This window comes from Ranitomeya imitator, chromosome 3 (genome assembly GCF_032444005.1).
Source record: "Ranitomeya imitator isolate aRanImi1 chromosome 3, aRanImi1.pri, whole genome shotgun sequence".
Taxonomy (NCBI): domain Eukaryota; kingdom Metazoa; phylum Chordata; class Amphibia; order Anura; family Dendrobatidae; genus Ranitomeya; species Ranitomeya imitator.
Window position 1 is genome coordinate 618946483 of NC_091284.1, and position 19361 is coordinate 618965843.

Here is a 19361-nt window from a genome sequence, read left to right on the forward strand (position 1 = left end):
AGTGATCAAAATAAAAAAAATAGTAAATGATCCCCCCTTTATCACCCCCATAGGTAGGGACAATAATAAAGTAAATAAAATATATATATATTTTTTTCCACTAGGGTTAGGGTTAGAACTAGGGTTAGGGTTAGGGCTAGGGTTAGGGTTAGGGCTAGAGTTAGGGCCAGGGTTAGGGCTAGGGTTAGGGTAAGGGCTAGGGTTAGGGCTAGGGTTATGGTTAGGGCTACGGTTAGGGTATGTGCACACGGTGCGGATTTGGCTGCGGATTTGCAACGGATTGGCCGCAGATCCGCAGCGGATTGGCCGTGGATCCGCAGCGGATTGGCCGTGGATCCGCAGCGGATTGGCCGCTGCGAATTTGTAGCAGTTTTCCATCAGGTTTACAGTACCATGTAAACCTATGGAAAACCAAATCCGCTGTGCCCATGGTGCGGAAAATACCGTGCGGAAATGCTGCGTTGTATTTTCTGCAGCATGTCAATTGTAACAACTCTGGCATCACAGCATGACCTCTCATTTCTCACACAATCTTACCCACTGCTCCAGGCCATGTTGTGGTTTCTGTTTCATGCCAGCTCCATGTTCTGTGTGTCTGCTCTCTGCATGCCTCATGGCTGTGTGTATAGGGGGGCGGCGCCTGATCTCTCTGGTTCTTATAGGAATCAGGTGCATCTGTCTAATCTGTTCCTGACCAATTACCAAGAGGCTTCCAGTATATAGTGCAGCTCCACCCTGTGGTCTGGGCCTGTGCAATGTGTTTGCTCAGTTAGTGTTTAGCTTCTGAGTTTGCCAGGTCTTGCTCTGTGTTACTCCCTCTCTGGAGGCTTTTCTCTGTGCTATTGCCTTGATCTTGTTGTCCGCCCTCCAGGAGGCAGAATATCCTTGTCCTTGTGTCTTGTTCCATTGCCTTGTCTGTACTTTGTCTTATCTCGGTCTCCTTGTCTGTGGCTTCATTCCCTGCTGTGTCTTTCCTTGTGTTCTCAGTCTGCTTCTGCTCCGCACTCTTGCGGCTCTGCCTGCTCTGTAGCTTTGTGGCTTGATCTCTACTCTGCACTCCTGCGGTTCTGCTCCATTCTACTCTGCTCCGCTCCCATTGCTGCAGTAATCTTTTGCTGCAGCTTCTCTTTGCAATCCTTGCGGTTCCACTCTGCTTAGCTTCAGCAGTATCTATTGCTGCAGCTCCTCTCCGCAATCCTTGCGGTTCAACTCTGCTTAGCTTCTGCAGTATCTCTTGTTGCAGCTCCTCTCCACATTCCTTGTGGTTCCGCTGTGCTTAGCTTTTATTGCTGTGCTATCTCTTGCTGCTCTACCATTTCTATCTGCAGCCTTGCAGTTCTCTTCCTGTGTGTAGAGATCCCAACATGTTCCTTCATTCTCCTTTCCTTCTGGCTTGTTTCCGTACCTGCATCTTCTGTGTGTACAGGTCCCTACCTGTTCCTTCATCACACTCACAATAGGACTGCACTCAGGTGTCATCTGAGTGCAGCCTGATTCATACACCACATCCACCAGTCCTGTGTTTCCTGCCGTCCTAGCCAGTCCTTTGTTTTCTGCCATCCTAGCCAGTCCTGTGTTTCCTGCCATCCTAGCTAGTCCTGTGTTTCCTGCCGTCCTAGCCAGTCTTTTGTTTCCTGCCATCCTAGCCAGTCCTGTGTTTCCTGCCGTCCTTTCCAGTCCTGTGTTTCCTGCCGTGTCTCTGCCAGCCCTATGTTCTCTGCCGTGTCTCTGCCAGCCCTGTGTTCTCTGCCAGCCTACTCGTCTGAGTTCCAGCCATGCTCTTGTGCCAGTCCTGCCTGATGCCGCACCAATCCTGGTGTTCCTGTCTCCCAAGTGGGATCAGCAACCACAGCCAGTCACCACCCTGGAGTAGCACCTGGCAGCTGCCTGCTGCACAAGCCTGACCTCACCAGCAGAGGCTCCAGTGAAATCTCAGGCAGCTGTCATAGTCACGCCCCTTCCAGGGTATTCTGACTTGTGGCACAGTGGGGCCACAAACCCCCGAGCTCATGCCCACCAGTCAGGGCGTGAGCGTGACAGTTTGCACAGGCCATGGCATCCGCTGTATCCCATGTCCTACCGCTCGCAGAGCATGATCTTTCTCTCTAACAGTATGAGCAAGCTGAAGAATTTGTTCCACCCTGTGTCGTTCCAATTGAGGATACCTCGGGCCCAATCATAATTTCAAATGCTCTCTACAATCAACTTCTGGCCTATGAGGAAGAGCACAACCCAGCAGACCCGCCTAGGTTCTATGGGAATCCAGAAGAATGCCAAAGCTTCCTGGAACAGTGCTTGTGCTACATCCTGCAGAATGCAGCTTGTTTTCCCTCTGACCGGATTAAGGTGGGCTTTATCATGTCCTACCTAGCAGGAGATGCTTTATTATGGAGTTGTCCCCTCTGGGAAGCAGGGGATCCTATCGTCATGAGTCTTGGGGCTTTCCTGGTGGCCTTCCGTAAAGTCTTTGACAAGCCTCATCCAGCTGCTCCTGTGAAGTCTTCCCCATCTAGATCCGAGAGGCGCTCCAGACGGACGAAACCCATGAAGAAACCTCCACGTCAAGCTATGACCGTCTGTGACCCTCCTGTTCCTCTACCTGTTAAAGCAGCTACTCAAATAGAACCCAAAAAGACTGTCAAGAGTGGACTGGCAAAGCACCAGTCTAAGACCAGTCGTAAGAAGGGCTTACTATGTCGCTGCTGTTGTGAGGAACACCTGGATAGCCTCTGTCCAGGGGATCTAAAGCACCAAAATCTCGGGCCAGTAGGAGAGACTGCCCTTGGTGACAATAACTCCCTTCCAATAAAGGCTATTCACTGCTTGCGTCGAGAAACACGTGATGGTGTCTCCGCAGCTTCTTTTCATGCATCTGCATATTTCCCATAAGGGATGGGGGCAGTGTTCTGGAATCACTGCGTTGAGAAACACGTGATGGTGTCTCCGCAGTGTTGGATGTTTTGGTCTCCCCGAGGCCAATCATCTGTGCCTTTATAGCCTTTTTACTAGGCACTGCTCCTAATAGCCAGATTCCTACTCCACACTGATGAGGGGCAAAAACCCTGAAACAGCTGTCTGTGGATGGATACCATGCTTGGCATAGGTGGCTTTCCTTCATAGGATGCTGCCCTTCCCTTGGTTGTTTCTTCCCGGGGAAAGGCCTGGCTATTCACTGCTTGCGTCGAGAAACACGTGATGGTGTCTCCGCAGCTTCTTTTCATGCATCTGCATATTTCCCATAAGGGATGGGGGCAGTGTTCTGGAATCACTGCGTTGAGAAACACGTGATGGTGTCTCCGCAGTGTTGGATGTTTTGGTCTCCCCGAGGCCAATCATCTGTGCCTTTATAGCCTTTTTACTAGGCACTGCTCCTAATAGCCAGATTCCTACTCCACACTGATGAGGGGCAAAAACCCCGAAACAGCTGTCTGTGGATGGATACCATGCTTGGCATAGGTGGCTTTCCTTCATAGGATGCTGCCCTTCCCTTGGTTGTTTCTTCCCGGGGAAAGGCCTGGCTATTCACTGCTTGCGTCGAGAAACACGTGATGGTGTCTCCGCAGCTTCTTTTCATGAATCTGCATTTTTCCCATAAGGGATGGGGGCAGTGTTCTGGAATCACTGCGTTGAGAAACACGTGATGGTGTCTCCGCAGTGTTGGATGTTTTGGTCTCCCCGAGGCCAATCATCTGTGCCTTTATATTCCCTTCCAATAAAGTCTGTGACAGTTCCAGTGCCTTGTGGGAGCTTCGGCCCTGCAGATATATTCAAGCTGCTAACCAGACGGAGTCTAAGTGTGGTTCCTGTTCCACTACTCCAGAATCCTGTAAAGGTGTTTGGTGATGCTCGAGCCCTACTTATGCACAGTTCAGTGTTGAACGGACAATTACAACTCCAAATCGGAGCATTATATGCGGAGAAATTTGTTTTCCACTTGTTGACCAGTCCGCCCGTCGGTCGTTCTGAACCTGATACTCTGCTGCCTGTTCCGGTTTGAAGACCCAGCGTGGTTTTGCGTTTGGAACTATCAAGTCTCCAGAAGTTTCTTGTTCCTAAACTGCAAGGTCAATCTACAGTGTTGATATCTTCGCCACCTAATCAGCTGGCTATTGAGCCACGGTGTGCTTACCTCACTGAAGTAAAGAAAGCAGTGGCGTCCTCTCCGCACACCTCCAGTGACAATACCAGTGACCAGTTCCCAGGAACATCCCTGTCACTTAAAAAATTTCCCCTGAACTTTGGGAGGAAGATGCTTCTTGTAATGATGCCTTCGGATTCCATGTGGCAGGTGGATGAAGAAGTTGAAGCTGAAACTCTTGCATCTCTGTTCTTCACCAATCCGGAGGAAGAAATGGTCCAGTTTTGTCAGAGTAACTGGCTGACGGGGCTTCCTGAATGTATGCCTGCTTCCAAGTGGCTCCTTGATATTAAGACAGAGACTTACTCATCCTCTAATCCAGAAGAGGAGGTCCAGTTTTTTCAGGGTTCCAGGCTGAAAATGTTTCCTGTATGTATGCCTCCAGCTTCCATCTGGCTATTGGGTGAAGATTCCAAGACAGAAGTGTTCTCATTTCTGCTTTCCACCAGTCTAAAGGAGGTTCAATTTTCTTGTGATTATGGGCTTAAGTTGGATCCAGTGAACGTGTCTTCAGTTTCCAAAGACTCAGATTATGTTGTGGTCAAATCGCAATCTTCCAAGTTCCTGCTTTCAGTTAACCAGGTGAAAGAAGTCCTGGTCCTTGCATCTTCAGTGTGGGAAGCTGATCTTACTGTATTCAAAGAGACTGGGCAACCTGAGATCTCTAATGTCTCATATACCTCATTCTACCAGAGGAATGTTGTGATGGCTCTGACTATGTGTGCTCCTATACTTCTTCTACAAGTTATTCTGGTGGGCTTGAAGAAGAGGGGCCGTAAAGGGGGGGTACTGTAACAACTCTTCTGGCATCACGGCATGACCTCTCATTTCTCACACAATCTTACCCACTGCTCCGGGCCATGATGTGGTTTCTGTTTCATGCCAGCTCCCTGTTCTGTGTCTCTGCTCTCTGCATGCCTCATGGCTGTGTGTATAGGGGGCGGCGCCTGAACTCTCTGGTTCTTATAGGAATCAGGTGCATCTGTCTAATCTGTTCCTGACCAATTACCAAGAGGCTTCCAGTATATAGTGCAGCTCCACCCTGTGGTTTGGGCCTGTGCAATGTGTTTGCTCAGTTGGTGTTTAGCTTCTGAGTTTGCCAGGTCTTGCTCTGTGTTACTCCCTCTCTGGAGGCTTTTCTCTGTGCTATTGCCTTGATCTTGTTGTCCGCCCTCCAGGAGGCAGAATATCCTGGTCCTTGTGTCTTGTTCCATTGCCTTGTCTGTACTTTGTCTTTTCTCGGTCTCCTTGTCTGTGGCTTCCTTCCCTGCTGTGTCTTTCATTGTGTTCTCAGTCTGCTTCTGCTCCGCACTCTTGCGGCTCTGCCTGCTCTGTAGCTTTGTGGCTTGATCTCTACTCCGCACTCCTGCGGTTCTGCTCCATTCTACTCTGCTCCACTCCCGTTGCTGCAGTAATCTTTTGCTGCAGCTTCTCTCCGCAATCCTTGCGGTTCCACTCTGCTTAGCTTCAGCAGTATCTATTGCTGCAGCTCCTCTCCACAATCCTTGCGGTTCAACTCTGCTTAGCTTCTGCAGTATCTCTTGTTGCAGCTCCTCTCCACATTCCTTGTGGCTCCGCTGTGCTTAGCTTTTATTGCTGTGCTATCTCTTGCTGCTCTACCATTCCTATCCGCAGCCTTGCAGTTCTCTTCCTGTGTGTACAGGTCCCTACCTGTTCCTTCATCACACTCACAATAGGACTGCACTCGGGTGTTATCTGAGTGCAGCCTGATCCATACACCACATCAACCAGTCCTGTGTTTCCTGCCGTCCTAGCCAGTCCTGTGTTTCCTGCCATCCTAGCCAGTCCTGTTTTTCCTGCCATCCTAGCCAGTCCTGTGTTTCCTGCCGGCCTAGCCAGTCCTGTGTTTCCTGCCGTCCTAGCCAGTCCTGTGTTTCCTGCCGTCCTTGCCAGTCCTGTGTTTCCTGCCGTGTCTCTGCCAGCCCTGTGTTCTCTGCCGTGTCTCTGCCAGCCCTGTGTTCTCTGCCGTGCCAGCCTACTCGTCTGAGTTCCAGCCATGCTCTTCTGCCAGTCCTGCCTGATGCCCGCACCAATCCTGGTGTTCCTGTCTCCCAAGTGGGATCAGCAGCCACAGCCAGACACCACCCTGGAGTAGCACCTGGCAGCTGCCTGTTGCACAAGCCTGACCTCGCCATCAGAGGCTCCAGTGAAAATTCAGGCAGCTGTCATAGTCACGCCCCTTCCATGGTAGTCTGGCTTGTGGCACAGTGAGGCCACAAACCCCCGAGCTCACACCCACCAGTCAGGGCGTGAGCGTGACATCAATTTTGTGCAGATTCCGCAGCGTTTTACACCTGTTCCTCAATAGGAATCCGCAGGTGAAATCCACACAAAAAAACACTGGAAATCCACTGGAAATCCACAGGTAAAACGCAGTGCCTTTTACCTGCAGATTTTTCAAAAAATCGTGCGGAAAAATCTCACACGAATCCGCAACATGGGCACATAGCCTTTGGGTTAGGGTTAGAATTAGATTTAGGGTTGGAATTAGGGCTAGGGTAGGAAATAGGGTTGAGATTAGGCTTGTGGTTAGGGTTATGGATAGGGTTAGGGGTATGTTGGGGTTAAAGTTGTGGTTAAGATTGGGATTAGTGTTGGGGTTGGGATTAGGGTTAGGATTAGGGTTAGGGTTGGGATTAGGGTTACGGGTGTGTTGGGGATAGGGTTGTGGTTAGGGGTGTGTTGGGGTTAGGGTTGAGATTAGGGTTATGGCTACAGTTGGGATTAGGGTTAGGGGTGTGTTGGGGTTAGTGTTGAAGTTAGAATTGAGTTCAAAAAGTCAAATGGTGCTCCCTCCCTTCCGAGCCCTGATGTGCGCCCAAACAGTGGTTTACCCCACATATGGGGTACCAGCGTACTCAGGACAAACTGGGCAACAACTATTGGGGTCCAACTTCTCCTGTTATCCTTCCAAAAATAAAAAATTGCTTGCTAAAACATAATTTTAGAGGAAAGAAAAATTATTTTTTATTTTCACGGCTCTGCGTTATAAACTTCTGTGAAGCACTTGCGGGTTGAAAGTGCTCACCACACATCTAGATAAGTTCCTTGGGGGTCTAATTTCCAAAATGGGGTCACTTGTGGGGGATTTCTACTGCTTAGGCACATCAGGGGCTCTGCAAATGCAACATGATGCCCGCAGACCTTTCCCTCAAAGTCTGCAATTCAAAAGTCACTACTTCCCTTCCGAGCCCCAACGTGTGCCCAGTTTTTTAACCCCCACATATGGGGTATCAGTGTACTCAGGACAAACTGGGCAACAACTATTGGGGTCTAATTTGTTTTGTTACCCTTGTGAAAATAAAAAATTGCTTGCTAAAACATCATTTTTGAGGAAAGAAAAATGATTTTTTATTTTCACGGCTCTGCGTTGTAAACTTCTGTGAAGCACTTGGGGATTGAAAGTGCTCACCACATATCTAGATAAGTTCCTTGGGGGGTCTAGTTTTCCAAAATGGGGTCATTTGTGGGGGGTTTCTACTGTTTAGGCACATCAGGGGCTCTGCAGACGCAACGTGACGCCTGCAGACCATTGCATCAAAGTCTGTATTTCAAAAGTCACTATTTCACTTCTGAGCCCCGACGTGTGCCCAAACAGTGGTTCACCTCCACATATGGGGCTTCAGCGTACTCAGGACAAAATGGACAACAACTTTTGGGGTCCAATTTCTCCTGTTACTCTTGTGAAAATAAAAAATTGCAGGCTAAAAAATAATTGTTGAGGAAAGAAAAATGATTCTTTATTTTCACGGCTCTGCGTTATAAACTTTTATGAAGCACTTGGGGGTTTAAAGTGGTCACCACACATCTAGATTAGTTCCATGGGAGGTCTAGTTTCCAAAATGGGGTGACATGTAGGGGAGCTCCAATGTTTAGGAACACAGGGGCTCTCCAAACGCGACATGGTGTCTGCTAACGATTGGAGCTAATTTTTCATTCAAAAGTCAAATGGCGCTCCTTCCCTTCAGAGCCCTGTTGTGCGCCCAGACAGTGGTTCCCCCTACATATTAGGTATCGACGTACTCAGGACAAATTGTACAATAACGTTTGGTGTCCAGTTTCTCTTTTTACCCTTGGGAAAATAAAAAATTGTTGCTAAAACATCATTTTTGTGACTAAAAAGTTAAATGTTAATTTTTTCCTTCCACGTTGCTTCTGCTGCTGTGAAGTACCTGAAGGGTTACTAAACTTCTTGAATGTGGTTTTGAGTACCTTGAGGGGTGCAGTTTTTAGAATGATGTCACTTTTGGGTATTTTCAGCCATACAGACCCCTCAAACTGACTTCAAATGTGAGGTGGTCCCTAAAAAAATGGTTTTGTAAATTTCGTTGTAAAAATGAGAAATCGCTGGTCAAATTTTAACCCTTATAACTTCCTAGCAAAAAAAATGTTGTTTCCAACATTGTGCTGATGTAAAGTAGACATGTGGAAAATGTTATTTATTAACTATTTTGTGTCACATAACTCTCTGGTTTAACAGAGTAAAAATTCAAAATTTGAAAATTGCGAAATTTTCAAAATTTTAGCCAAATTTCCATTTTTTCCGCAAATAAACGCAAAAATTATTTACCTAAATTTACCACTAACATGAAGCCCAATATGTCACGAAAAAACAATCTCAAAACCGTTAGGATCCGTTGAAGCGTTCCCGAGTTATTACCTCATAAAGGGACACTGGTCAGAATTGCAAAAAACGGCCAGGTCATTAATGTCAAAATAGGCTGGGTCATGAAGGGGTTAACCCTGTCTGTCTGGTTAGTGTTCATGTTTTTCTAGGCAATTCATCCTCTCACCTCCCAGAGTGGGAGTGGGATGATATAGGGGTAAGTTAGGATCATAGATAGGTACAAAAACCCGGCATCTTCATGTACAGGATTAACCTAGGGATAGGGATAGACTAGGGCGCCTCTTGTTCGAGGGATCGGGTAGGTGCCAACAGTCCCTTTACACTAGGAGACAGGGGGCTTACTTTTCACAAGTGTCTATCAAATTTGTGCATTTTTTGCAATCATTTTTGTGAAAGGGAAAGTAATTATTTTGAAAAATCCAAACTAAAATTATCCAAAATAAATATATTTAACTGAGATTATTTACTTTACATAGTGTGCATTTCACAAACTATTCATTTACCTGCCCATCATTTCTGTCATGCTGGGTGAAGGATAAGTGCACAACAATGGGAATAGGGAAGGGGAGCCCACACACTATGGAAGGGGGGAGGATACCACTAGGCAGATCTTCAATCATCCTGTCTGCCCTAAATGTCCCTATATAGGTTGTGCACCTATTGCCGAGCAGGAACCTAATCCTTGCCTGATCCTACTGATAGGCCCTACATAGAGAGGGGATAGGGTGACACTAGACAGTCCTCACTAAAACTAAAGACAGAGAAGGAAGATGGATGAGGGGAAAACACTTAGCTTGAGAAGACAACCGAGATGTCACACCAGCAATTCCCCAAGGGCCCTCAGAGAGAAACACTAGCCGAATGCTAGAACCTCCAACAAGACTAAGGCAAGTATGAGATAACAACTACACCATGCTGCAGCAATTAAAACTTCTGTCCAGGTATGTTATTAGCAGCAGAAGATGAAGGTAACTATTGGGTCCTAGAGGCAGAAGGATATCTCTTCATAACAGAGATACAAATCAAGAAGGTGCTTGAGCTAAATGAAAAGACATTCTACAGCTAGATTCAGGATGACTGTCTGTCACACTTGACACACCCATGACAATTTCTTATGATGTCATTTTTGGGAAAGTTTGAATTTTGGTGAACAAAAACACCCATTTATTAAATGTGCATATATGTTTTTTGCACATGTTTTTCTACTCCAATTTAATAACCATAAATGCCAAACCTATACTGTGGACTGCTGCTATATTGGGTTTCTGCACTATCAGTTTGAACAAAAAGTGATTGTAAACTATTATTCTATCAGCATATTTAATGAATAATGTTAAACAATTAATGTTTTACCATCAGTCTTGCAAATAGTGTATACTAATATGGCTTAATTTACTGTGTTCCCATTTAACTTTATGTGTTGACGTGTTCGCATACAAAACTTACCAGGAAGATTTATGTAATGTTATATCAGCGAAAAAAAACTATCAGCACTAGAACTATTCAGACGTCTATTTTTTTCATAAATCTATTGTCTGCTTGAAAAAAATCACAGCATGCACTAACGATGTCTGTATTATTGGTGCGAAGAGCTCTTTAAAGTCTATTAGTGAAAAGCGAACATGCTCAGATAATGTGTTATCCAAGCATGCTTAGGTGTGGTCAGATAATATTTTGGAATTCCTGTGGCTGTAAGTTTTGCGTCAGTTTGAAAGCCTCAACACATGTGGGCATTGCCTGTTTGTTAGGCAATCTCCGCCTGTGTTGCATCTGTCTAACAGCTGCAAAAGAAGCAGCCTCAGGGACTCGAACATATTATCTGAGCATGCCTGAGATACTTGGATAACAGCCGAGAATGCTCGGAAAACACATTTTCTGAGCACTCATCACTAATGTCTACAATTTAACAAAAATACCATCCAATTTTTATGGATACATGGCAATTCTTTAACATAGAAAACTATATTTGGTCTTGTCAATTTTATTAACTGCTGATGTATAAAACAGATGCCATATGAATGCCATGCAAATTGCATAGAGATGACAATACAGAAAAAGTATAATTTTCTTACAGGATGTAATCAGAAAATTAAAAAAAAAAATAATTTTGGCTAAAGCTTTAACTTCTTAACTGTTATATTGTTGGCTAATTTTCTAAATGGACCCAAGAGTGGAATCGGTGACTTAAGGAGGTTGATTTAGACCGAGAAAATGACATTGATGAACCATTATCAGATGGGAGAATGCCTGACCTACTGCATACATCTCTACTGATCAGCTGATACCTGGTGCTTCAGTCATCAGAAATACGCAGTATACTGAGCCAGAACAGTACATTTCTGTACACTGTCCAGTGGCCATTCTTGGATCTTTCAGTTCAGCTCTGGTTAAAATGACTAGGGGATAAGCTGTAGTAGTTGTGTATGCTGTTCAGGCGTACAAAGACAATCCCTGTAAGTATTTAAAATGTATTGCACAAACTGCAAATTATAATGAAAATTGTACTTTGTGTGACAAAAGTAAGAAGTCTTAAAGTCCTAGATTGGTCACATACAAACTGAAAGCTTGCTAAACTGTTAACTTTTTCCCCCAATCTGCATATTTACATGTATATTTCACTTTGCAGAGCATACATGTTTTTTCAACAGGGAGAGGAAAACAGACTGCTCTTCAACACCAGCGAGACTTTGAGAACACAGAATCTGATATGATGAAATCCAATATGCATAGTCCTTTATTTCACCAGGATCTTGCATTTTGTAGTCAGAAAAACAATTCATAAGTTGCAAAATTTTTCAATGATATTGCAAATTGGAAGAATAATATACATAAATTTAACCAACATTAGGTATTTTGATGCACCTGATATAGAAGGGTTAATAGTTTGCCTTTAAGTGCCTTTTGCCTTTAATTGTTGAATTACTAGAATCTGTTGACACAGTAGTCTGATGGCCTCCTTTCAAGGAGACCATACGTCTTATCAATGTATGTTCTCAATAGTCAGTCACAACATGCTCTTGGTACGTTAGAGAATAAAGGTCAGTATGACCCTGGGTGATGGTGGGGGCTACATGAATTGCATTAATGTTGTAAATGGTATAAAATATTGCCTCTTGCTCTATTACTTCAGATAAAAGTGACTTGCTCACAGGATATGTGTGAGGTGTCTTTTTGTCTCCAAGCACGCTTGTAAAATGACGTGCGTAACTCCACAATTTGGTCTCACTGGTGATCTGTCAGCTGACATTGGTCAGAACGAAAACAGCTATAACAGTTTTGGCGCCCGACCGGGGCCGTGTATCCAGCCTATTCGGAATCCGTATGTGGGAGCTTTCTGAGAAATTGGACATGCAAAACACCAGCTGCAGCAAGGTGAGAAATATTATTTTTACAATCTGTTTTGCACTTGCAATCTCTCATCTGGATCTCTCCATACCTCTGGGTAAAAGGCTGCGAACATGGTTCAAAGAATCCACATCACCAGTGAGTTTTGTGTTTTGTCTATTTATGTCCATATGAGAGTTGAATAATAGAGTTATAAGATGATAATTGTTATCTGTATTACTTGTCAATATCCTAATTGGTTGTGTATTTGTTTAGTGTGTCTGTAATACAGAGCTGGGATAGACTCTGTGCAGTGTTGTTATTTTGGTCATTTTGGATTGGCAGTACATTATATGAAGCTGTATTTTGTATAAGGCCGTGGTTTTTGTTGTTTGGCCTTAAAGTACTTTCAGAGTGTCAGTGGACACTGCTGCAGTTTTTGTTATATAGAGTTGTGTTAATTCCAAAGTGCAAAATAGGCAGGCTGTGTGAACCTTGTATGTAACCTTGTATGTATGTATGTCTATGAGAACTCTGAATGAGATGACAGGTGAGTAAATGAGTATAAGGAATAAACATAAATCCCTGATTGATTAGGGGTTCCATTAGGTGTGGTCCTCTTTATGTGACAGAAGATATTATTCAACTCAGTTTCAGCTAAATTAGGTGGAGTGATTGAGATAAGGAATTTTCTTCTTGTAAAAATCAACTGAAAAGTGAAAGGAAAAGAAACAACAATCCCTGAATGAGCATGTATGTATGAGTGATCACATAAGTATCATTACTTATCTAACTGTTGTTAATTGTCCAGGATGAATGAGTTGTGGATATTTTAATGTACATTTAATTTACATCTGAGATTCAGTGAAACCCTTGTTATATATGGTTTGACATTGGATAGGTTTCTATATGTGTTTTGGCCGGACGCGGTCAGAATCAGCTTATTCAAGTTGTGCAGTGATCTGCCTGTATAGAGAAACTGTTTTTAATTCCAAGAGGATGAATGTTTTGTATAGATTAAGTCTGAAAACTGCTGCATTCTGTTTCTGTGTGTAAGACAAGCTCTTATCTGTGTTTATACTTGATGGGAGGGGCGAACCCCCTGCGCAAATTGTTTTTGATTTCTCCTCTTTGTGCTGCGGGCCAGAGGAAGGGGGGCCATGCAGCTGCGCTGAAGAATATGGAGCTGTGCATATTCTGTCCTTGGTTCAGTACGCGCTGAGAGATTTGTGTTTAAAGCAATAGTACTGTATGTATTGAAGTAGAAAGAAATATCGTAAGTTCAAGTTGGAATTTGAAAGTGAAAGAATTGTGCCTATTTTAGAGGAAACTTGTAAGTGATTGAAAGATTGGTAAAAGATTCACCTGCTTCAAGTTGAGTGATTGATATATAGCAAATTGAGGGTCAACTGAGGAGGTAGCCAACTGCATGGCTGATGTAATAGGTGGTGTAACCTGCTACAGTCAGCCTACGGCACATAGGTGGTGTAACCTTGCCGTTCCATGGAGCTGTGCTAGCCAGCTGATCTACCGGGTGGTAGGTGGTGTAACCTGCCCGCTAAACCTTGACACTCGCTCTGACTTGTCACGTGTTGCAACCCTGGTTTAAGGCAAGGCACACTAAAAAGGGCATTTTTAGAGGTGAGTGTCTGAGCGGATAAGTTGAAGCCATGGGCAACTTATTCTGTGTGCAGTCAGGGCCCCCAATGGGATCCAAAAACCGCTGTACAGATTAGAAAAAGGAAGCAGTGAAAGATGTGAGACCAATATTGAAACAGGCAAAAATGCCAGTGAGTGGATGGATGTTTGGATGTTCAAAAAGGTACAAAGGAGGAAAATAGCATGTGAATAAATGGCGTCTGAGAGAGTGCAGCAGGACGGAAGTAAGGTGTATTATGAATGTTTTGATGCTCAAAAGTCCGACTATGACCGACACATTACTGCTACGGTCATACCTTTGTATAACCAGAGACAAAGACAAGACAGATGGACTTGTAAACATTGCGGTCAGACAAACCCAGACTGGAGAAATACTTGTATGATCTGTGCTGCAACCCAACCTAAGTTAATTACACTGAATCCTGTCCAGACAAGATCACATGTAGTGACATAAGAAGCTGACACAGGATTGTGGTTAGTGGGTAGTGGGGACATTAACTTTTGGGAGTAAGCTGACAGTAATCCTTTTGGGAAGGAGCTGTAGACCAGCATGTCATGTCACCCCCAACCGGTCATCTAGTCCCCCCCACCACCAGAGAACCAACCACATCAGGTAGGGTAAGACAGATACAGGAGTATTATCCCTGGAAGCCCTCTGACTAGCTAGCTACGCTAAAATAATTGGCTGACCCTGAGAACAAACCTTTCCCATTTTACAGACAAAGACAATATGATGGACGTATAAGTGCACCTGAGCAGACCTAGAGAGTTGGTGAGCACAAAAGCAGGTGACGTACTAGGATGCAAATTAAGACTTTTACAGATGTGGCAAAAGGAGAGAGTGTAGAGATGTACTCTGGACGGTTACAGCTGAAATGGGCAGACATGGGGTACAGTCCAGTAAACCCACTCGATGTTAAAATATTTGTAAATACATTCATTGACGGTATGACAAAAGGCTTACGAGACGCAGTACAGACAGCCAGACCTAAATGGAGAAATGTAGATCCAAAGACCTCCTAAAGATTGCTCAGGAGTTGAAGAAACTAGGACAATAAGACGACGTGTCATGTATGCTGGAGCACAAGGAAAACAGTAGAGATGTAGTAAGGGACCTAAGGACTTAGAAACAGTGAAGTGCTGGAATTGTGGAGAAAATGGACACTCAGACCAATCTTCCACCTCCTTCACCTTCAGACTAGGAAACTGACAACCCAGTGACAAATGTGTGCAAGGTTCTTGTCCCCTCCGGACCTGGTCCTGCCTTAATGACCACCATACCAATGCTGGGAGGGAAATAGACAGAATTCTTGACCGACACTGAGGCAGCTGGGACTAGTACACAAAGACTTGATACTGCCAGACATGATTACTGACGAGACTGTGGAATACTTGAGGGTAGGGGGACAAGCGACTGAAGCCCCTATGACTAAACAAGAAAAGACTAGAGTCACGAGACAGCCAAGAGGTGCTTACAAACTTATTGTTAGTGACAATACCCCTATGAATTTTCTGGGAGCAGAGTTGAGTGCTGTCTAGGCACTATACAGTACTCTCCTGAGGGTATTCCAGTCACAAGTCCACTTTTCATATAAACACTTGTGGCAGAGGGACGCCAGGGTCTTCCACATGCACATTATACCACAGGTAAATCTTGCCCTATTATAGTTACACTTAATTCCATTAATTTACCAATTTAGCAGTTTCCTTACACAAGATGGTATAGTTACAGTGTATTTCTAGGTTGTCTTCATATGATATATAGTTTTTTAGCTATTCATTATATTGGCTCAAACCATAGTCACTGTTTATTCGCCTTTTCCACTTCTTATACCTTATCGCAGGCAACTGGCATTGATATTTGGTATTTTTCAAATCCCTTCTTTTTGTATTTGGAACTGTTAGTTATGGATTTATATAGGGCTGTTACTTTCTTAGAATAAGCTTGTGCTTTGCTGTGGCCTATGGCATTGTGCTCCCCCGTTTTATTGACTCAGTATCTTTCGTAATCATATATATAATTTTCCTTTGGTAACATTTTGTGAATCAAATTTAGTTTTTTTTAAGGGATACTCTACCCAATCAAATACGGGTATAAATATTTGGACATTAATGTGTGACTTATATAAACACTTGTGTAATATTGCAGAAATGGTGTATATGGCAAGAGTAGTGAAAGTAACACCTGACACCAGAATGTCTGAGGACAGGGAAAACAGGTACCAGACACAGTTTGGGCAAGGGGAAAATCTGATATGGGTTGGCTGCCCATTCCCCCTGTCATGATAAATCAAGAGAAGTAATCATTCCTCTTTGGTTAAGGCAATACCCCTTAAGTCTAGTTAAATCAATGGCCCTGAGCAGGGATATTAAAGAGTATGTTAAGGCAGGGGCTCTAGTGCAGAGATATTCCCCCTGCAACACCCCTTTGTATCCCATTAAGAAAAAAAGGACCCAAGGGTTCCCCTGACACTTACAGAATAGTTCATGACTAATGAGCTATTAATGATGTTACAGTGAGTGTGACCTCAACTGTCCCTAATACACACACCATACGGTCACAGATCCCAGCGACGTCAAAATGTTTCACAGTTATTGATTTGGCAAATGCATTCTTCTCTGTACCACTGCACTCTGACTGTCAGTATCTTTTTTTCTTTCACTCACGAAGGTAAACAATACTGTTGGACGGTCCTCCCACAAAGGGGGAAAGAACTCCCCAACCATCTATTCAACAGCGATGGCAGGGATTCTTGAGCAGTGGCAACCACCTCATCCACAGATTGTACTACTACAGTACGTGGATGACCTCTTGCTCTGCTGCCCGGACCAGACGTCCTGCAAGGAAGCTACAGTTTCCTTGCTGTGTTTTTTGGCAGAAAAGGGTTGCAGAGTCTCACGTGATTGCAAACAAAAGGTGACATTTTTAGGACATTGTATTGCTGAAGGTACAAGACACCTGACTGAAGACAGAAAACAGGCAATACAAATCTCCCTTTACCCAGGTCACACCAGCATCTGCGCACTTTTCTAGGTTTGGTGACCTACTGTAGGCCTTGGATAAGGTCTGCTTCACAAATAATGCAACCACTCTATGACTGTTTGCCATCAGACCCCTACAATCTCACTCAAGAAGCAATTGACTCCTTCCACTCTCTCAAGCTGCTCATTGTGTCAGACATTCCAAACTATGATCAGCCATTTTTCTTATTTTTCACAGAGCAGGGTGGACATGCTACCGCAGTACTGACACTACAACATGGAAAGAAACAGAGACCGATAGCTTACTACTTAGCACAATTAGACCCAGTGATTAGAGGGTCTCCTACATGAGTCTGTGCTGTAGGAGCTGCTGCATTACTGAAAGGCATGTGAGATCACACTGACTTTTTCTTTTTGACAATTTGTTCCCCACATGACATTAATGCCATGCTCGTACAAGTTCAACCAAAACACCTGCCTAAGGAGAGACAGATCAGACTTGAATGTGCTCTAATACTAATTCCTGAATATGTCACACTCAAAAGACATAATGTTCTCAATCCAGGCACTCATTTTCCTGTCGATTCAGAAAAGGGGGAATTGGTGATAGCATTGGCACGTGGGAAAGAGAACATGACATGACGTTGGCATGACGCACGAACATGACTGCATAGGAACTGATGAGTCAGGAGACAGTGGGTTTTACATATGTTCGTGGGAAGAAAAAAACCTGTTCCTAATGCATATTTCGAGGTTTTTTATTTTTGTAGATGGCTCCAGATACCACCAGAATGGGCGACTCTACATTGGATATGCAGTAGTATCCTCACATGAGGTAATCCGAGCTGAACCACTCGCTCTTCACATGTCGGTGCAGGAGGCAGAGTTGAAGGCACTCACTGAGGCGTGTAGAGCTGCTGCAGGTAAAGTTGCTAACACTTACACAGATTCAAATTGTGCATGGGGAATATCCCATGATTATTGCCCTATCTGGAGAAGCAGAGCGTTTCTTACATCAGCTGGTAAGCCCATTAAAAATGCAGAGCTGGTGAAACAATTAGTGGAGGCATTGACGTTATCAGTCCAGGTTGGCAAGGTAAAAGCACACACGGACGGTGACTCTGTGGAGGTAGAGGGCAACAAAAGGGCGGACAAGGCTGCTAAAGTAGCAGCAAGGCGGCCTAGGGAGCAGTGGACGGGGGCGGGGAGTCAGAGTATTCCAGCTACACTGTGCCTAGATGTCCTGAAATCCCTCCAGCTGCCCAAACAGAGAAGGAACACTGGGAGAATGGGAGCTGAGCTGAACTCAGAAAGAGTATGGGAGAATAAGGATAAATCGTATATACCAAGATCCCTGCTCCCAATCATGGCGCAAGCAACACAAGATGCCTTCTGGATCGCTCCTGGTTTCAGTTACGCAACCGCAAAGCTCTTGCAGTCATGCCTCATCTGTGCACAGCACAACCCAGGTAAAACAGTAGGAATCCCTAAGAAAGCGACACCCAGGCCTCTCTACCCGTTTCAGAGACTGCAGACTGGCTACATACAGCTACCCAAGGTAGGAGTGTGTGAAAAATATCCTAGTATGTGTAGATCTCTTCTCTGGTTGGCTGGAAGCCTATCTGGTAAAATGTGCAAATAATAAAGCGACTGCAGACAAACTGATGAAAGAACTGATCTGCAGGTATGGTGTCATAGAAACCATAGAGAGCGATAGGGGTACACACTTCACGGGAGAAATAATGAGGGAAGTCATGCAGGTCCTGGGAGTACAGCAAGCAAATCATGCACCATATAGACCACAAAGTAGTGGGAAGGTGGAGAGACTAAACGGGACACTTAAACTGGAAAATCAAAGGCCACGGCAGACACAGGAAAGAGCGGGGTAGAGTGCTTGTCTCTTGCACTCATGTCAGTCAGACACACTCCAAATAGAAAGACAGGCTTGTTTCCTTTTGAAGTCCTGTTTAGTAGTTTGCCAGAGGCTGGTCTGTACTTCCCACAGGTGCTACAAAAGCAACACGGTGCTATGACAGCCCATGTCCAGGCCTTACAGAAAAGACTTAATGTTGTGCATAAACATGTGTTTTCATCCATTCCAGATACTAATGCCAGTGCAGACGTACATCAGCTGAATCCAGGTGATTGGTGGTCATACACAGACACGTGAGAAGGAGCCTAGATCCACGGTTTGACGGCCCATTCTAAAGTCCGGCTGACCACATTCACCTCAGGGAAACTTGAGGGAAAGCCCACCTGGATCCATGCCAGTCTCTGCAAAAAGATCTTTTCACCAGCAGAATGACTGTTGTCCTAATCACCTTGCTGGCAGTGGTAGGATTTTTGCATCTTACAGAGACACTGGATAAACAAACTTATTCAACATCTTGCTTTTCTTATAAAAGACGCGGAAGGACAAAAACTGCTGGACTGTTGGATCTCTGCACACAGCCCAGTATCTGCAAGGACTATGCTGTACTTAGACTTACCCCTGGAGCCAAGGAAGGTATTAACACCACACCACATATACAATGAGACGTGGACTCAGATTTTCTTGGTTCCTTAAGGCTCTTAATGAGATTAATACAATATAGAGACTCCTTTTTAAAT